Genomic DNA, 16,190 nt, shown 5'->3' with positions numbered 1-16,190 from the left:
GCCCCACAATGCCACCTCTGCTCTGTCCTGTCTCTGCATCACCCCAATATGCCAGTGACCCACACACACTGCCACAGACCCTCCTCTGCTGCAGAACAGTTTGGGAACAGAGCACAGGAGAAGTGTCACACAGTGTCAAATATCTCCTGTTTGCACAAGTAAACTTCTTTGAGATGGGGCGACCACATCTGCATGCAGTGTTATGCTCCTACAAAGCACATAGGATCTTTGTAGAGGAAGGTAAATACACAGCATTTATTGAGAATACAACAGTTAGCATATGCTTTTTAGTCACCCACCCGTGATGTTCATAGTTACCAGTCTCTTGTAGCTCGAGTCAATCTAATGGCCAGTTAGATTAAGCACGAGTGTGGGGCTGGGCTCTTGTCGGTCACGATCCAGTGCTCCTGGAGTGTGGCAAGACAAACTCAAAGTCCCATGGCCAAGCACCCTGGTTCTTATAGGCTTTTTTCCTTTGTTGAACTCTATGGATTTTGCTGTGTCAGTTTGTGATCGGTTACTTCTTAACTGGTGTAAACATTCCAATTCACCTCCGAGAGGGTCAACCTGTCCTTTGTTCTCATTTAATCAATTGTCCTCAGGGGTGCCAGCCTTTACCTCAGGGTCATCAATCTGCCCTTCATTATGGATGCGCGTTGATGATTCTTTGATGTCCTTTAAGTCTCTTGACTCCTTCCTTGACTCTGGCTGTAACAATGGCCTTTACACCTTCTCTTTTCCTGATGCATACATCCTCATTCACACAAACCCACTGAGGATACAAACAGTAGTATTTTATATCGAGCAAAAAGGCATTGCAAATGAAACCTTGCCTTCAATGTTTCTCTAATCTACTTAACATAGACACAATAGAGAATCCTGTCTCTTACTTACTAAACCTTAAAACAAAGAAATGTAGATTTACCTAGAGTGCCTAATTTGTAATACATAGAGGAAACCATAGTAGACAGTGTAACTTATCCTAAAACAAAAGGTGACCATAATCAGTCAGAAGGATTGTTCTGGTCTGTCATTCCTTTCTGCTATTCAAAAAGGGTGGCTGACAGGATGAAATCAAATCATACATTAATTCTCACAGTACGTTATAAAATCCAGCTCCCACAGCCGTATTCGAGATGTGGGCGCACCATAGATTGATATACAGGCAATATGATATTTTCTGTCTTTTCTATTCGTTGCTTAATGATTCCAACATTCCGTTTGCTTTTTGACTGCTGCTCCACGTTGCGTGGATGTTTTCAGAGAACTATCCATGACTCCAAGATCTCTCTGAGTGGAAACTGCTAATTTAGACCTCATTATTTTGTATGTCTAGTTGGGATTATGTTTTCCAATGGGCTGCACTATGTGCTATCCTGACATCTAGTACTGCTGAGATCCTGCATTCAGTACTATCCCTGCCCTTCCTGTTCCCTTTCTCCACTGAACCCCACCAGCCCATGGTTACTGTTCCCAGCTTCCCCAGGACTCTCTCATTGTCTCTGGACCTCTCCGTCAGCAAGAAGCAGTGGCAGGGAGACTTGCCCTCTGTCTGGAGTCTTGGATTTCTGGGACATGGATTTACTTTCTCTGTGTTTTGGGAGCCTCTTTGAAATTGAGTGTCTGTGACGTTAACCACAGTGCAATCTGGAGTGTTGAACAGCTGTGTCCCCTCAGTTTCCCAAGCTTGGGTGATTTTTACACTGTTTTACTGTGAGAGCAGCCGCTCCTGGGCAGTTAACACACAGTCTCCAGCATGTAACTCTCTCCCAGCTACACAGTATTGAGTGCTGCTAGTCAGCGACTCATGAGTTACAGTGCAGCACAGGAAAACCCCAGAAAAGTCTCTGTTCCCAGACTTCCCCCAGAAATGTGCATCTTTCCCTGTCCAGCACACTACTGAACAAGGCAAGCTCATATGAAGTCTGTCATTTCATCAGTGGAAACTGACATGCACCAGCCTTGTTATCCCATGTAGATGAGTGGACTCATCCCTGCGGCACCCCCTGCTGGTGACTTCTCGGAATTAGCTCATTCCAGCTCCGGCGCACCCTCTGCAGGCCAGTGATCCGCCTGTCCTCTGGCCCCCCGTGTCCCTCCCTGGACCTGGTGCCCCTTTTACCTGGGGTGCTGCCCTCTGGCAGTAACCCCTCAGTCTTAGGGTCTCCCCTCCCCAGGGAACTCCCACCCTCTATTCCCACCTCGGCTCAGTATAAGGCCAGTCATCGTCTAGCCCTACACCCTGGGGCAGACTGCAGGATCAGCCACTCATCACTGGCAAGGAGGGTTTGGACCTGCTGCCTTTGCCTACCGCTGGGCTGCCCTCTGCAACCCCCCAGTACCTATTGCCTTCTGCTAGGCCTCGGCCTGGCGCTTTCCAGGCTGGAGCTCCCCAGCTCCTCTGCCTTTCCCCAGCCCTGCTCCACTCAGGTACCCTGTGTCTAGCTCCCTGCAGCTAGGCCCATCTCCCTCTACAAACAGAGAGAGACTCTATCTGCCCCTGGCTTCTCTGCCTTTATAGGGCAGCTGAGTCTGTTTGGGGCGTGGCCCCAGCTGCAGCCACTTCCCCCAATCAGCCCAGCCTAAAAGCTGCTTTCTCCAGCCACAGCCCCCTCCCAGGGCTGCTTTTAACCCTTCAGAGCAGGAGCGGGGGTCCACCCCGCTACATCCCAAATGCAGTTTCCAACACACTTTAATCCAAACACACTAGTTGGATAAAACAATAAAACAAAATTGTTAATTACCAAAAAAAAAGATTTTAAGTGACTACAGGTAAAGAGGCATAAAAGTCAGAATTGTTTACAAAAGAAATGCAAGAGAAAACACAAACTAACCTGTAAATCAGGGGTGGGTAAACTACGGCCCGCAGGCCACATCCGACCCGCGGGCCCAGCCTGCCCGGCTATTGAGCTCCCGGCCGGGGAGGCTCCCCCCTCCCCTCTCCTCCCCTGCTGTCCCCTCGCCCCCGCTGCCCCCCTAACCCGCACCTGCTGCCCAAGTTCAGTTCTTCAGAAGTTGTCATGAGCAGAGGGGAAGGGGAGAGAGAGAGTCTCAAGTATTTTCCTCATTTCTTTTTATAATTCAGTCCTTTGTACTAGAAACAACTTCAGTTCTCAGCTGAGTCATGGTGCCAGGCTGTCTGTTGTTGATATGAGCTTCAAGTGTCCCTCTGATGGAATGTAAATGTCTTCACACCTTCCCCCTGCCGCAGAATGGCTGTTTGACCAACTGTTTGTCTTGCTGTCTCCGAGGAACTGGTCTGTGGGTGTTCCCCGGAATTGTAACTTTTTCAGTAATATCATACAGTAAAATCTCAAAAATTTACATACAGTGTTGCTACATATTTTAACAGGATAATATTCAGTAGATTATGTGTTTTCAAAATGCCATTCTGTGTACAAAATTGATCATAATTTTCTAGAAGAGTGAACATAGGGGTACAGACTGACACAGTGTCTGTCTGTGTGTGTTCCCAGCAGATATGTGGGTATTTCAATACATCATAAGCACAGTGTTCAGCATCTTCAAGGACCGGGGGAGCTGGTCCTGGGAATTCACTGCTTTACCAAGTGTGACACTGTATGGAATTGTGAGACATTTTATATTTTTTTTAAATTATCAATACCTATTTGATACAATGGAAATGACTCGTGCTAGATATGCCATGACAGGTGTCAGTGAAAATGTTATGCTTTTCCAAGTATGATAATTTTGTTTCTATGTTTGTATCACCTTTGTATTGTGAGTTATAGATTTGTAGAGTAGATCTGTATTTCCAGACTTGTGCAGTGTTTCTCGGTGAGACATATTGGCATCAGCGCTGCCTAGGCTGTTTGGTGGCCCATCAGCTGTACAGTGAGACCATGAAAAGGATCAAGGGCAGGGGTGGGCAAACTTTTTAGCCCGAGGGCCACATTTGGATCTCTAAACACCCTGGCCCCACCCCCTATCCGCCCCCTCCCACTTACCGCCCCCTGTCTGCCCCCCTTAGAATCCCCAAGCAATCCAACCCCCCCTGCTCCTTGTCCCGTAAGCGCCCCCTCCAGAGACCCCCCTCCCTAACTGCCCTCCCAGGACCCCACCCCCTACCCAACCCCGCTGCTACCTGTCCCCTGACTGCCCTGACCTCTATCCACCCCCCTGCCCACTGACAGACCCCTGGGACTCCCACACCTATCCAACCCCCGTCCCCCCAGAACCTCCATCCCATCCACCTGTCCCTGACTGCCCCCCGCGACTCCCTGCCCCTTATCCAACGCCCCCACCTCCTTACCATGCCGCTCAGAGCAGCGTGTCTGGCAGCCACATGGACCACGCAGAGCCAGACACACTGCCCTGCAGGAGCGCACAGCCCCGCCCCGCAGGAGCGCTGCCCGCACGGTGGTGTGGCTGCGGGGGAGGGGCTAGCCTCCCCAGCCAGGAGCTCACGCACTGGGCAGGACGGTCCTGTTGGCTGGATGTGGCCCGTGGGCCGTAATTTGCCCATCCCTGATCAAGGGCATAAACCTATTGAGTCAGCAAGACATGCAGGGGTATGTCTGTGTGCTGAGACTTCCGAGGCTTTTCCATGCCTTGTGCTGTGAAGCTTGTGTTTGGGACACAGGTAGTACAAGCCACATGGCAAAAAGAATATAAAGGGCAGCTGCATCATCTCCATTTTGTCTTCAATCCCTCTTCCTACCTCTGGAGCAACTTCTCTACAAATTGAAGCCTGGAACAAAGAACTGAAAGACCCATCAAACTTGTGGATGTGTTCCAGACGGACTTTCAAGCCAGCAGCTCAACAATACTGCTAATAACCTGATATATAGATTTTGGAATGTATCTCACTGCTTTTCCATTTAACAACTTTTTCTGTGTCGTGTCCTGTCTGTCTTTCCATGCTAAAGGATTGGCTGGCAGTGTGGTCTTTTGGGTAAGATCCAAACCTATAGTGATCTTGTAATGTGGCTGACCTTTTGGGGTCAGAAAAACGTTTTGTATATGAGCAGAGTTTTTAAATAACCTCTCACTGTACTGGACCTAGGGGCTGATTGGGAGTCGGAGAACTGGAATGCAATAAAGGGGGCCATGTGATTTCTTTTTTCAGCTTCTCGATAACCCGTGTGTGGGATCAGAAGCACAGTTTGTGACTGGTCGTTGAGTTTAACTTCAGTGTTAACCACCAGTTTTGGGAGCATCTGTCTTCCCTTTTTCAGCCTGCCCTGACTTTGGAATTTTCAGTGTGGACTGCCCCAGGCACACCCGTCACACTAAGCACTGAAGTTAAATTAATAGAATGTATTTTATGACAGTCTTATGAAATCAACTGAACTCCTTTGTTTTCTTTCATCTGAGCAGGGTTTCCAGTTTCCCAACCTGATGTGATCTCCCAGCTGGAACAAGGGGAAGAGCCATGGGTCGCAGACCTCCAACGTTCAGAGGAAAGAGAGATCCTGAGAGCTCCCTGCACAGGTGAGGAAACATTAAAGCAACTCAGAATCTGTAAGTGCCTGAAGGAAACATCTGGGATGCCCTACAATGCCCTTGGGAGGTCTCTCAGTTCAGTATTGTCCCTAGCAGGGGTCGTATCCTTAGGGTAAATATAGCTCATGGCTTCCTGTAGACCCTAGCAGACACCAGACAGTAGCTTCCTCCTTTCCCCCTGTGAATTTGGATGGGATGTGAAGCCTGAATTGATCCCCTCCTCTCTCCTGTTTGGGGAAGAACTTGGGGGAGTTCAGTTCTTGTTTTTATTTGACCTCTCTCCAGTACTTGTATTGGTTTGGCCTTCCCCTTTCCATCCCTGTTTGAGGTTTCTGTCTCTATCACAGCAGGTGACGCAATGGTAGGTGAGAAAGAGGAGCAGAATTCTCAGCAGGAAAATGTTGAGCAAGTGGCTAAACACAGAGCATTATCGCAAAGATCGAAAAGGAATGTGTCCTGGAGTCATAAACAGGAAAAATCCCGTGACATTCAGCACAGACCAGAAGGAGAGCAGGGAAACCAGCCAGGGGAGAAAGTGGGTAAATGTATTTCCTGTCAGGAAACTCAGAAGGACCTCAAGGAAACCAAAACACAACAGGAAATCCTGAGCGAAAAGAGAAAAAAGACATGCAGTGAGTTTGGGGAAAACGTATGTGATTACTCCATCCTTATAAAGCATCACAGAATCCACACAGGGAAGAGGCCCTATGAATGCAGTGAGTGTGGAAAAACTTTCAGTCGCAGTTCGCACCTTATTAGGCATCAAAGAATCCACACAGGGGAGAGGCCCCATGAATGCAGAGAGTGTGGGGAAAAATTCAGGCACAGCTCAGTCCTTATTAGGCATCAGAGAATCCACACAGGAGAGCGGCCCTATGAATGCAGTGACTGCGGGAAAACCTTCAGTCGCAGTTCACACCTTATTAGGCATCGGAGAATCCACACAGGGAAGAGGTCCTATGAATGCAGTGAGTGTGGGAAAAGCTTCACTAGCAGATCAGGCCTTTATCAACATCAGAGAATCCACACAGGGAAGAGGCCCTACGAATGCAGTGAGTGTGGGAAAAGCTTCACTAGCAGATCAGGCCTTACTGGGCATCAGAGAATCCACACAGGGGAGAGGCCCTATGAATGCAGTGAGTGTGGGAAAAGCTTCACTAGCAGATCAGGCCTTTATCAACATCAGAGAATCCACACAGGGAAGAGGCCCTACGAATGCAGTGAGTGTAGAAAATGCTTCACTGACAGCTCAGCCCTTTCTCAACATCAGAGAATCCACACAGGGGAGAGGCCCTATGAATGCAGTGAGTGTGGGGAAACCTTCAATCGCAGCTCAGTCCTTATTAGACATCGGAGAATCCACACAGGGAAGAGGCCCTATGAATGCAGTGAGTGTGGAAAAACTTTCAGTCGCAGTTCACACCTTATTAGGCATCAGCGAATCCACACAGGGGAGAGGCCCTATGAATGCAGTGAGTGTGGAAAAACTTTCAGTCGCAGTTCACACCTTATTAGGCATCAGCGAATCCACACAGGGGAGAGGCCCTATAAATGCAGTGAGTGTGGAAAAACCTTCTGTGGGCACTTAGCCCATGTTAGTCATCAGAGAATCTGCAAGGGAGATCAACAACATAAACACCTCTAGGGCTATCAATACTTTTTTTTCTTTTATAATTTTCCTGATTCCCACATAGTAACGTTTAAAGCTGTTTGAACTGTTTGCAGCATGGTTATCCCTCAGTTTGACCAGATGAGGGGCCCATTTTTGCCTTTTGCAGTTTGCCCTGTTTTGAGGTGGACACATTTGTCCTTTCTATCAACTCCATTATCCCATGAGTAATTCAAGTGTGCCCTTCCTATCAGGAACCACGGAGCATCACATTTATACTATTCTTCCTATTTCAAAGTTATTGTTAGTCACCAGTGATGCAGATTGTATCATTGCCACTTGTTCTCACGTTGCTCTGGGTTGTGCTGAAGAGCAGATATAATGGGAATTTTTCAAATTATAGTTAAATGAAGAGGAGCAAGGGCAGGAAAAAAAGTGTAATTTCAGCCTCTGTGACACTGGAAGGAGATGAGGAATCTCAGAGATTCCCTCCTTCCCCATCACTGCAGAACTGTTACCTTTTGCCTGAGCCATGCAGAGGTTATCATCATCACATTCTATCCATTCACTTCTCAAAGTGTCCTGTGAGGACGAGTTCTCAGCTGTCTGTGCTTGGAGATGATGCTTTGACTTCTTTAATCGTATATCAGAGTTGCTATGACTGGAGATGAAAGTGTCAAAGACCTGGAAGGGGAATTCAAATGGATCCCAAACACAGTGTGCTCATTGGGAGTTTAAATCCCAGGTTCCATCTATTGGTAAAGCCACTTCTGGCAAGGTGAGTGGTTTTGTCCCCCATTATGGCAATGCTCGGATACTAAAAAATTTGTAAATAACAGAACTGGCTATTGAGACAGTGCTGAGTGAAGTATGTTTGAATGGATCAGAGGAGAATGTGATGGGAGAATCTCTTGTCCTGATTCTGAATAATCACATGTAACCTGCTCTGGAATTTCACTTCACACTTTCATTGTCATGTATTGTATCTTTCTGTGATGTGGGTTTCTGTCTTTCCTGGAGGCTGTTTGGTCACCCAATTAGATATTAGTTCAGTTTGATAGGATGTAGCTGAGCTTTATTGGAGAATTTAAGACAAATGACCATTTGCTAAAGTCGCCATTTCTCACTTCAGGTTTGCTTTTTCCCCATCCCTGCATGATGACATGGAGAAAGTTCAAGTGCAGTTCTGTCAAAGGAGAGAACTCTCCAATTTACTGGACATGCTAACCAACAAACAGCAGTGATTTAAAATTTCCACTCGGAAATGGTGTACAACAGCAGCACCTGAACTAACTGAAGGAAGTGCATATGATCACAGTGTAGTTCAATTGTTTAAGTCAATATTGTCTCATATGATCTGGGGAGAGAATTCCATGATAAGTGATTTTGAACTAGGCAAAATGCCCATGTATTTGGTTTCCAAAGCATTTATAACCCAGGCCCCACAGAAGATCTCTCCTAGCCAATCCTATATTATGGGAGATGCCCTTCATGACACAGATGTTGAGGAAATAGAAGTGGATTCTATAATATTATGAATTATAATATATAATAATTCATAACAGAGCAATGGCGGGGCAAGACGAGGGCAGGACCATGCCTATGTGTGGCCAGCAGACAGCCACAAAGACACCTGGCCCTGCTTTCCTACCATCTTCTGATGTTGGCCACAGAGCATCAGCAGCCGCCCTGCATGCTGGCCTGAGGGTGGCCTTCAGTGGGGGTTTGTCATGCCAGGGAGCAGCCTGGCCAGGTGTCTGTGTGGCTGTCTGCTGGCCACTCAGGCATGGTTCTCCCCTCCTCTGGCCCCGCCTTCCATTGCTCTGTGGCTTTTAAACCTTCCCTTGGAGCTGTCAGCACCAGCCACCTCTGTCCTAGGTGCCCAGAGGAGGAGAGGTGCTGGGCTCCAGCCTGGGACTCTTCCTCCCTCCTGCCCAGCCCTGACTATGAAACCTGGCCCTGACACTCCTTTCTTCAAGCGCCAGGTGGGCAAAAGGAACAGCACATGGGCAAGTGCCAAACTTGTGAGCACCAGGAGAAGCCATGAGAATCCCAACCCTCAGGTGTCAGTAGCCAGTTCTAGAGCCCTGACCCACTGCAGCCGTCCCACCCAGAGGCCTGAGTCACCCAACAGGAGGAGAAAGACTTGTTCTTGCACAGCAGGAGACAGGGAAGTTGAGCACTGGGAGCTCCAGGGCTTTACCACAAGGTCCCACTGAGATTTGAACTCAGATTGTAGGATTTAGAGTCCTGAGTGCTGCCCGTTACACCATGGGACCAGCTCATCCCACCTTTTCTGCACATCGGTGACCCTCACGGGGCTGGCTCATGTAAGGGACTGTTGGCCCCTTACTAAAACTTAGTGGGGGGTTTGATTGGCTAGTTCCCAGTCCCAATAGAAGGGGGGAAGGGCCAATGGGAAATCAGGACCCTGAGACTGACAGTTCCCTGGGCAATGAGGAGAGGCCAAAGCTCCAAGTTAGCCGCACTGACAGGCCAGGCAGTGTAATGAGGGAGTCACCAGGCCAGGGGGTCCCAGCCTCCGTGGGAGCTGGAACTGCCTGGGCCAGAGTGGGGCAGAGCTAAGGAGAGAGCAGGAGCCCGAGAAGAGCCGGGAGCAGAGCTGCGCAGGTGTAGTGCCAGAAACTGCTCCCTGTAGGACTTTGCTACCTGTTACTGAGACCTGAGGTTGTTCTTATTTGCTGACTTGTCCTAATTGGCTAAAACTTGACAGTTTCTCTAGCAAAGGCCAGTCCCTGGTCCCTTGGTCCAGACATCCTCATTCACACCAGGCTGGGGTGACCAGATGTCAAAGATGAAATATCGGGACGTGGAAGGCGGAGTCAAAAAAAAAAGCCGGAGGCTCCCTCCCACCGCCAGGCGGCAGTGGCAAAGCCCCATCTCCACCCAACTCTCAGCTCTGACCCCCGATACACCCCCATCCCCTCACTCCTGGGCCCAGCCTGGGCTCCGAGCTCTGCAGCCGAGCTGCGCTCCAGGTCCCTCCTGCAGCTCCTGGGCAAGGGGCGAACCAGGCAGCTGGGCCCGGGCCCTCCCGGCAGGACCGTGTCTGCCCCACGTGTGTCTCCACCCTCCGCCCACATGGGCCCTGCCCGCTCCGCACTGCCCCCAGCCCCACTGCGCTGCCCCCAGGCTCCAGGGCTGGAGCAGCCTCCATGCTGCGCTCCCGGCCATGGCCATGGCCCGCGTGCAAACCTGGGAGGGAGGAGGAATGTCGCATGCTTGGGGAAGAGGCAGGGCCAGAGCGAGGATTTGGGGAGGGATCCAACGGGGCAGTGAGGGGGTGGGGCTGGGGGCAGGCCCAGGGTGGGGATTTGGGGAGGGATCCAATGGGGGAAGGAGGGGGCGGAGTCGGGGGGGTGAGTGTCCCTCCGGGCTCTGCCTGTGGCCGGAGCAGAGGGCAAAATTGTTTGTCCAGTGTCCCAACCAAACATTGGTCGGGACGCGGGACAAACAGGCAAATATCGGGACAGTCCCAATAAAATCAGGACGTCTGGTCACCCTACATCGGGCTTCAAGTTGAGAATCATTTCCCCTTCCCGCTCTGTGGGAGGGGAGACTTTTAAACCCGCTCTCTGTGCGACTGCACATGGCTAAGCAAAGAGAACAAACCCCCAATCCCCCCCTGTGCTTTGGGAGCCAGGTTTGCGGTGGGAATTCTGTAGTTCAGATGACTTCACGCCTGGGCATTGGGATTCTTTACCAGTTTCTCTGGCACTGGGGCAGTTTTGTGCTCACAGCTGTGATGGCCGAGTGGTTAAGGCGTTGGAGTCGAAATCCAATAGGGTTCCCCTGCGCAGGTTCGAATCCTGCTCACAGCGAGGCCTGTGTTTTAGCCAGTCCCTCACCCAGGCAATACCTCTGTCCAACCCCCTGAGACACTCTCAATTCTCTCCCCACCCCAAGTAAATCCTGTTCTGCTCCTTTCATAGAGATCCCTGGGACACCACCTCACACTGTGTCCCTGAGGGGTCAGGCAAACTCTCAGCGCCTGAAGCCTCTGCCACTCACCTGGTGCCCCATAGATCAGCCATAGCCCTGGTTCTGCTCCTCTCTCTAGAGTGTGAAAGGAGCCAAGTCAGTGACTCCATGGGTGCTACGGGGCTGCAGAAACAGCAAGGGGTGAGGGGGGGAGAAGGTGCTCAGCACCCACTGGCAGCCAGCTCTCCCCTGCTATGGGCCTTGTGGACAAGCTCCTGCTGGTCCCCTTCAGCACCTGTCCCCTGCCAGTGATCAGCTGGTCAGTGGTGTGTAGGGAGAGGACTTGGGGGTGGGGGCAGGGCCTGTTGCAGACCAGCATTCGTTCTGCGGCCAGCCTCACAAGGCGGTAGGAAAGCAGGGCCAGCCCCCGGGTGGGGCCTCTGACCGTTCCCACTCAAGGGGCTCCTTTTGGCGGTGGGGCAGGAGATATTTCCCACAAGAGGCTTTTTCCCAGCTGCTGAGAAGCACAGAAGTACCCGGTGTTTGCTCTTGCGGTGAAAGGGGTTAATACGTTTAGGCGGCCTGGCTAGCTCAGCTGGCAGCACCTCTGGCTCTTACTCTGAAGGTTGAAGTTACAGTTCCCTGTTTGGGTGCTTGGGGCTCCTCTTCAACAATGCAACACACAATCTGCTTAAGCCCCCACCCAGTAACCTGGGGAAACTAACGCTGGCCACTGGGTGCCTCTAAGAGGCAATACTTTCCCCACTCACACGCACTGAGTGTAGAAAAGAAACTTTAATAAAAAGGAGGAAAATCAGCTTCTATTAACTTGGGAAAACACCACAATCAGGATTCATAACACAACACTATGAGCAAAACACCCACCCACAGCGCACTGGGTAGTGGCCTTTTGCCTCGGGCTCCAAAATCCAGACACCAGAAGCTCTGTGGATGTGCCCATCCCTTCACTGCACCTCACCCACAGCTGCTGGCCTGGGTCAGTGAAAACCCAGAGTTCACCTCTCACCTCCTGGGGGGAAAGCCCCTTTCTCCCTCCGCTGTCTGGCCACATTTCCGGCCACTTGCTGTTCCACCCTGTCACCGCTCTGCTGGCCACCCTCTCTCCTCTGGGACGTCTTGTGGTCCCACCAGGAGCGGAACAGGCTCCCTAAAAGGAGCGGCCACCAGAGCCCAAACAGTAGCCCCATCCATTCCACTCAACACCATGCCCCTGCCCCACCCCTTCTCCCGAAGGTCCCGCTCCTACGCTGCCTCTTCTGCCCAAGACCCTGCCTCCTGCTCACTGCTCTCCATCCCCTCCCCACCCTCGCTTGCCCTTGCGGTCATTACAAAGTGGCAAGGCAGAGCCCTCCCATTTTTAAAAGCCCTGGGGTGTTGTTCCCCCCTGTTCAGGCACCCCTGGGGCCCTGCACTTCACACAGCTCTCCCTGATTTCAGCTGTTTGTGAGGGAGCCTCACTGCTAGCGCAGACTGGGCAGTTTCTTGCATGAGAGACACTGTCCCAAAGCAGGACTAATGCTTAGAGCTGGTTCCCAGTGATTTCAGATCTGTTGGTCTTCAGCAAGACTCTCCATTGAGTCTTAACCAGCTCTGTTATTACACAGGGAAGAACAAAAGGGTCAAATGGGGCCTGGAATCCTTAAGAAGAATCCACCTCACCAAGTACCAACACTTGTCGCTACCTGCTCTCAACCCCACTGAGAATGTTTTGGGGTCACTCCTTGCCTGTATCAGCCTAGGGGTCTCAGAGAATGATAATTAACAAGTGCTCCAGTGGTGCAATTGGTTAGCGCACAGTACTTATAGGGCAGTGCTGAGAGGAGCTATGCTGAGGTTGTGAGTTCAAGCCTCACCTAGAGCACTGGTTTTCATTAACCAAGTGGTGTCACCCCCTCATTTGCCCCTGTGGAAGGTAGAATTCCAGCCCAGGGGACCCTGAGGAGGGGAGGAGTCAAAAATGCCCCCTTCACTTATTACCTCCTCTCCATAGCGCAGATGAGAATCTACAATCCTTTCTCCCCCACCAGCCTCTGTGCCAGGATCCCTCAAGCAGAGCCTGGAGTCCTGCCCATCCTTGACCCCTGAGCCTGGAGGGAGAGGAGCAAGGAGCCATTGTCAGAGGGCTTTCCCTTCCCCTGCCCACTTCCCTGGCTCTTGTCACACAGACAGAAAGCAGCAAAAGGCCAGAAGTCGGAAGCGCAGACAAAGGGATGTTTACTGGGGTTAGTTTCCAAGCAAGCAGATTCCGAAGCCCTTCACACCAGTCGGGCTTATCTCTATAGACCGACAGAGTCTGTTCCCCAGTGTCCCCTTCCCAGCTCTGACACCGCAGTTCTTAAAGTCTCGGCCTGTACAGGCAGCCTGAATATCTCTATTCTAACAGCCATCGGTCCCTGTGGAAAAATGATCTATTCAGGGTTCTCCCTAGACATTTTGGTGCCCTACACGGCACCCCCATCCCCCAGCCCGAGCTGGCAGAGCGGAGCAGACTGGGGCCAGGTCACTCCACTTCCCGCCGCCCGGTAATTGCAGGGCAGGCCCGACCCCACACTCACGGGGCGGCGGGAAGTGGAGTGATCCGGCCCCAGACTGCTGCACTCTGCTCCGGGCCTTGGAACTTGGGGGGTGGGGGGGAAACACCCCCCAGCACTCACCAGCGGCGCAGCTGGGAGCTGGTGGAGCAGAGCAGGCTGGGGCCAGGTCATTCCACTTCCCACCGCCCAGTGAGTGCCGGATGCGCCTGATCCCTCCTGCCATCCACCGGGATGTAGCTCAGGGAAGGGGCGGAGTGTGGGGGGGAAATGGGGTGGGGCAGGGGCAGGGGCAGCTTTCCTGGCTGGCTCAGCCAGCCAGGGGATCGAGTTCGCCGCTGGAGCAGTACACAGCTGCGTAGGGCACCAGGAAATTTGGGGCAATTTGGTGCCTCCACATCCCTTAACCAGGCAGTGTCCCTGTGGTGTGGGCTGTCTGCATAGGTCCTTTCTCAATCTTTCTCACCCTCTTGTCTTGAGTCTCCTGTGTCTTTGCTTTCTAAGCACAGACTAACTCTGGCTGTTCAGAGGAGGGGAGACCCATGCCTACGCGTGGCCAGCAGACAGAGACAAAGACCCCTATCCAGCCTGCTCCCTGCCATGCCAAACACCCACTGAAGGCCACCCACAGACCAGCATGTGGGGTGGCTGCTGATGCTCTGTGGCCAACACCAGAAGATGGTAGGAAAGCAGGGCCAGCCCCCCTGGTGGGGCCTCTTACCGTTCCCACTCCAGGTGCTCACTTTTGCAGTGGGGCAGGAGATTTTACCCCAAGAGGCTTTTCCCCAGCGGGCGAGAAGCAGAGAAACACCCAGGCTCCCAAGGTGCTATGTAGCAACCCCCCTCCAGCACAGGGACAGGCGCACACTTGGAAGAGGGAAACTGCTCCACACTCTAGCCCGGGCAGCCGCCCATTTTCTTTGGCAAGTCAGGAATGGCAAAGGTGAGACTGGAAGCACCTGGGGCTCATGCCCCAGCCTTTGTGATGCCCAACCCCCCCAACTCCTTCCCGAGGCTCTAGCTGAAGCCAGAGCATTGGCCTGAGCGGCCAAGAAGAGGTTCCAGCCCCGAAGGGAGCAGGACTTTCAGCCCAAAGGTAAAACTGCACAAGCACAACCACGAAGGGACATGAACCGTCAATTGCCTGATCCAAACTCAGATGCCTTATCCATTAGGCCACATGGTCACATATAATTTCTCCACGTACTTCTTTAGAGAAGACGGACACTGTGCTTCTCAGACTCGGGTCATCTACTGAGGGGGGTTGAGACTCTCTGGGCACAGAAGTCAAGTTCCCTGCGAGATGTGAGACTTAATTCTATGGAGCCGGGTGCAGGGCTTTGGCAGGGAGGCTCAGGCATGGGGGACTGGGGTGCAGCGGACGGACCGGCTGTCTAGGTGCAGAGATTTAGTTGCACTGAGGCACAGGAGGGAGGAGGAATCCTGCTCATGGTCAGTGGCTGTGCAGAAAAAAGGGCGTTGATTCCCCCATCCTAAATGGGCAGGTTGGCTTGACCCTTCTCCCCTCTGCAGAGCATTGTGGGGATTGCAGCTCACCCTCTTGTGGGGCAGGAGGGCACAGGTGCAGGGCGCTGGGCTCCGATGCACCTGGAGGGCAGCTCCGGTGGGGTGGGGCAGGGCAGGGCCTGTGGTTTACGTTCTGCGTTGCCTGGTGCTGGGCCATTGCACAATCCCCAGCCACGCCGCACAGCGCACCCCGAGAGGGGGCAGGGGGCCAAGCAGACGATCCAGCACGAGGGGGGAGAGGATGTGTGGTTGGGGGGAGGAAAGGCCTTGGGCTGCACTGGGGGAGTGCAGAGCAGGGGTGACACCCTAGAAACCTGCAGCAAAGGGATGGACAGGTGGACTGGGTGGATAGAAGCAGTGAGCCTAAAAGGGGAGGGGGGTCTAGTGGTCAGAGCAGGGAGGGGGCTGGGCGCCAGGGACCTCTGGGTTCTATCCCTGGCTCTGGGAGTGGAGGGGGGTCTAGAGGTGAGAGCAGGGGGACTGGGAGCCAGGACTCCTGGGTTCCATAGTAGCAGCTGCTTTTTCCTGTGTCTCCCTCCCTACAGATCCCAGCCCAGCCCCCTAGCAGAATCTGACTGGGGTGGGGGTTGCCCTGTCACTCCAGACTCGTGATTTGAACCCCTCCCCCCATGGGCTCTGACATCACGGAATCTCCTCCCCCCCCCCCAAGTCAGAAAGTAGGAGCCCCTCCCCGCATGCGGAGGAAGCTAGTGAGTTTCTTGGGGGTCTCTGGCAGAAGTGACAGCACCCACCAGACACCCACTCATGGTTGCAAGGAGACCCTCCTGCACAGCCCCCTGCTGCGAGGGGCCAGGGGCACCCAGCCAGGGTCAGGAGGTGAGATGGGGTCGCAGTGGCAGGAAGGGTGCAGAGCTGGGGGTGGTGCCAGGTCTGGTGCTGGCTACATGGGGAAAAACCACACTGCTCCCCAGCAACACACACACACACACACACACACACACACCCCTCCTGGTGTTGGGAGGGGAACAGGAGAAAGGACAAAAGAAGCAAGAGACAAAGAGAAAGGAGGGAGGGAGGGATGGAGGAAAAGGTGAAACAAAAAGGACAAACCCTAATGTCCCCAGTGATTCTAA

At 52.4% G+C, this 16,190-nt stretch overlaps 2 non-coding genes across 2 annotated transcripts; both read left to right on the top strand.

Annotated features, from left to right (window-relative positions):
- Positions 1 to 10,835: 10,835 nt before the first annotated feature.
- TRNAS-CGA lies at positions 10,836 to 10,917 on the top strand. The gene has a single exon. It is a non-coding gene; the product is annotated as a tRNA-Ser (tRNA).
- Positions 10,918 to 12,805: 1,888 nt separating this feature from the next.
- Positions 12,806 to 12,899, top strand: TRNAI-UAU. Its single transcript has 2 exons — positions 12,806 to 12,843; positions 12,864 to 12,899. It is a non-coding gene; the product is annotated as a tRNA-Ile (tRNA).
- The last annotated feature ends 3,291 nt before the right edge of the window (positions 12,900 to 16,190 follow it).

Source organism: Mauremys mutica, unplaced genomic scaffold, assembly GCF_020497125.1.
Source record: "Mauremys mutica isolate MM-2020 ecotype Southern unplaced genomic scaffold, ASM2049712v1 Super-Scaffold_100416, whole genome shotgun sequence".
NCBI classification, from domain to species: Eukaryota; Metazoa; Chordata; order Testudines; family Geoemydidae; genus Mauremys; species Mauremys mutica.
The sequence above is the reverse complement of the archived record's forward strand: the minus strand, read 5'-3'. Positions and strand labels throughout refer to the sequence as shown.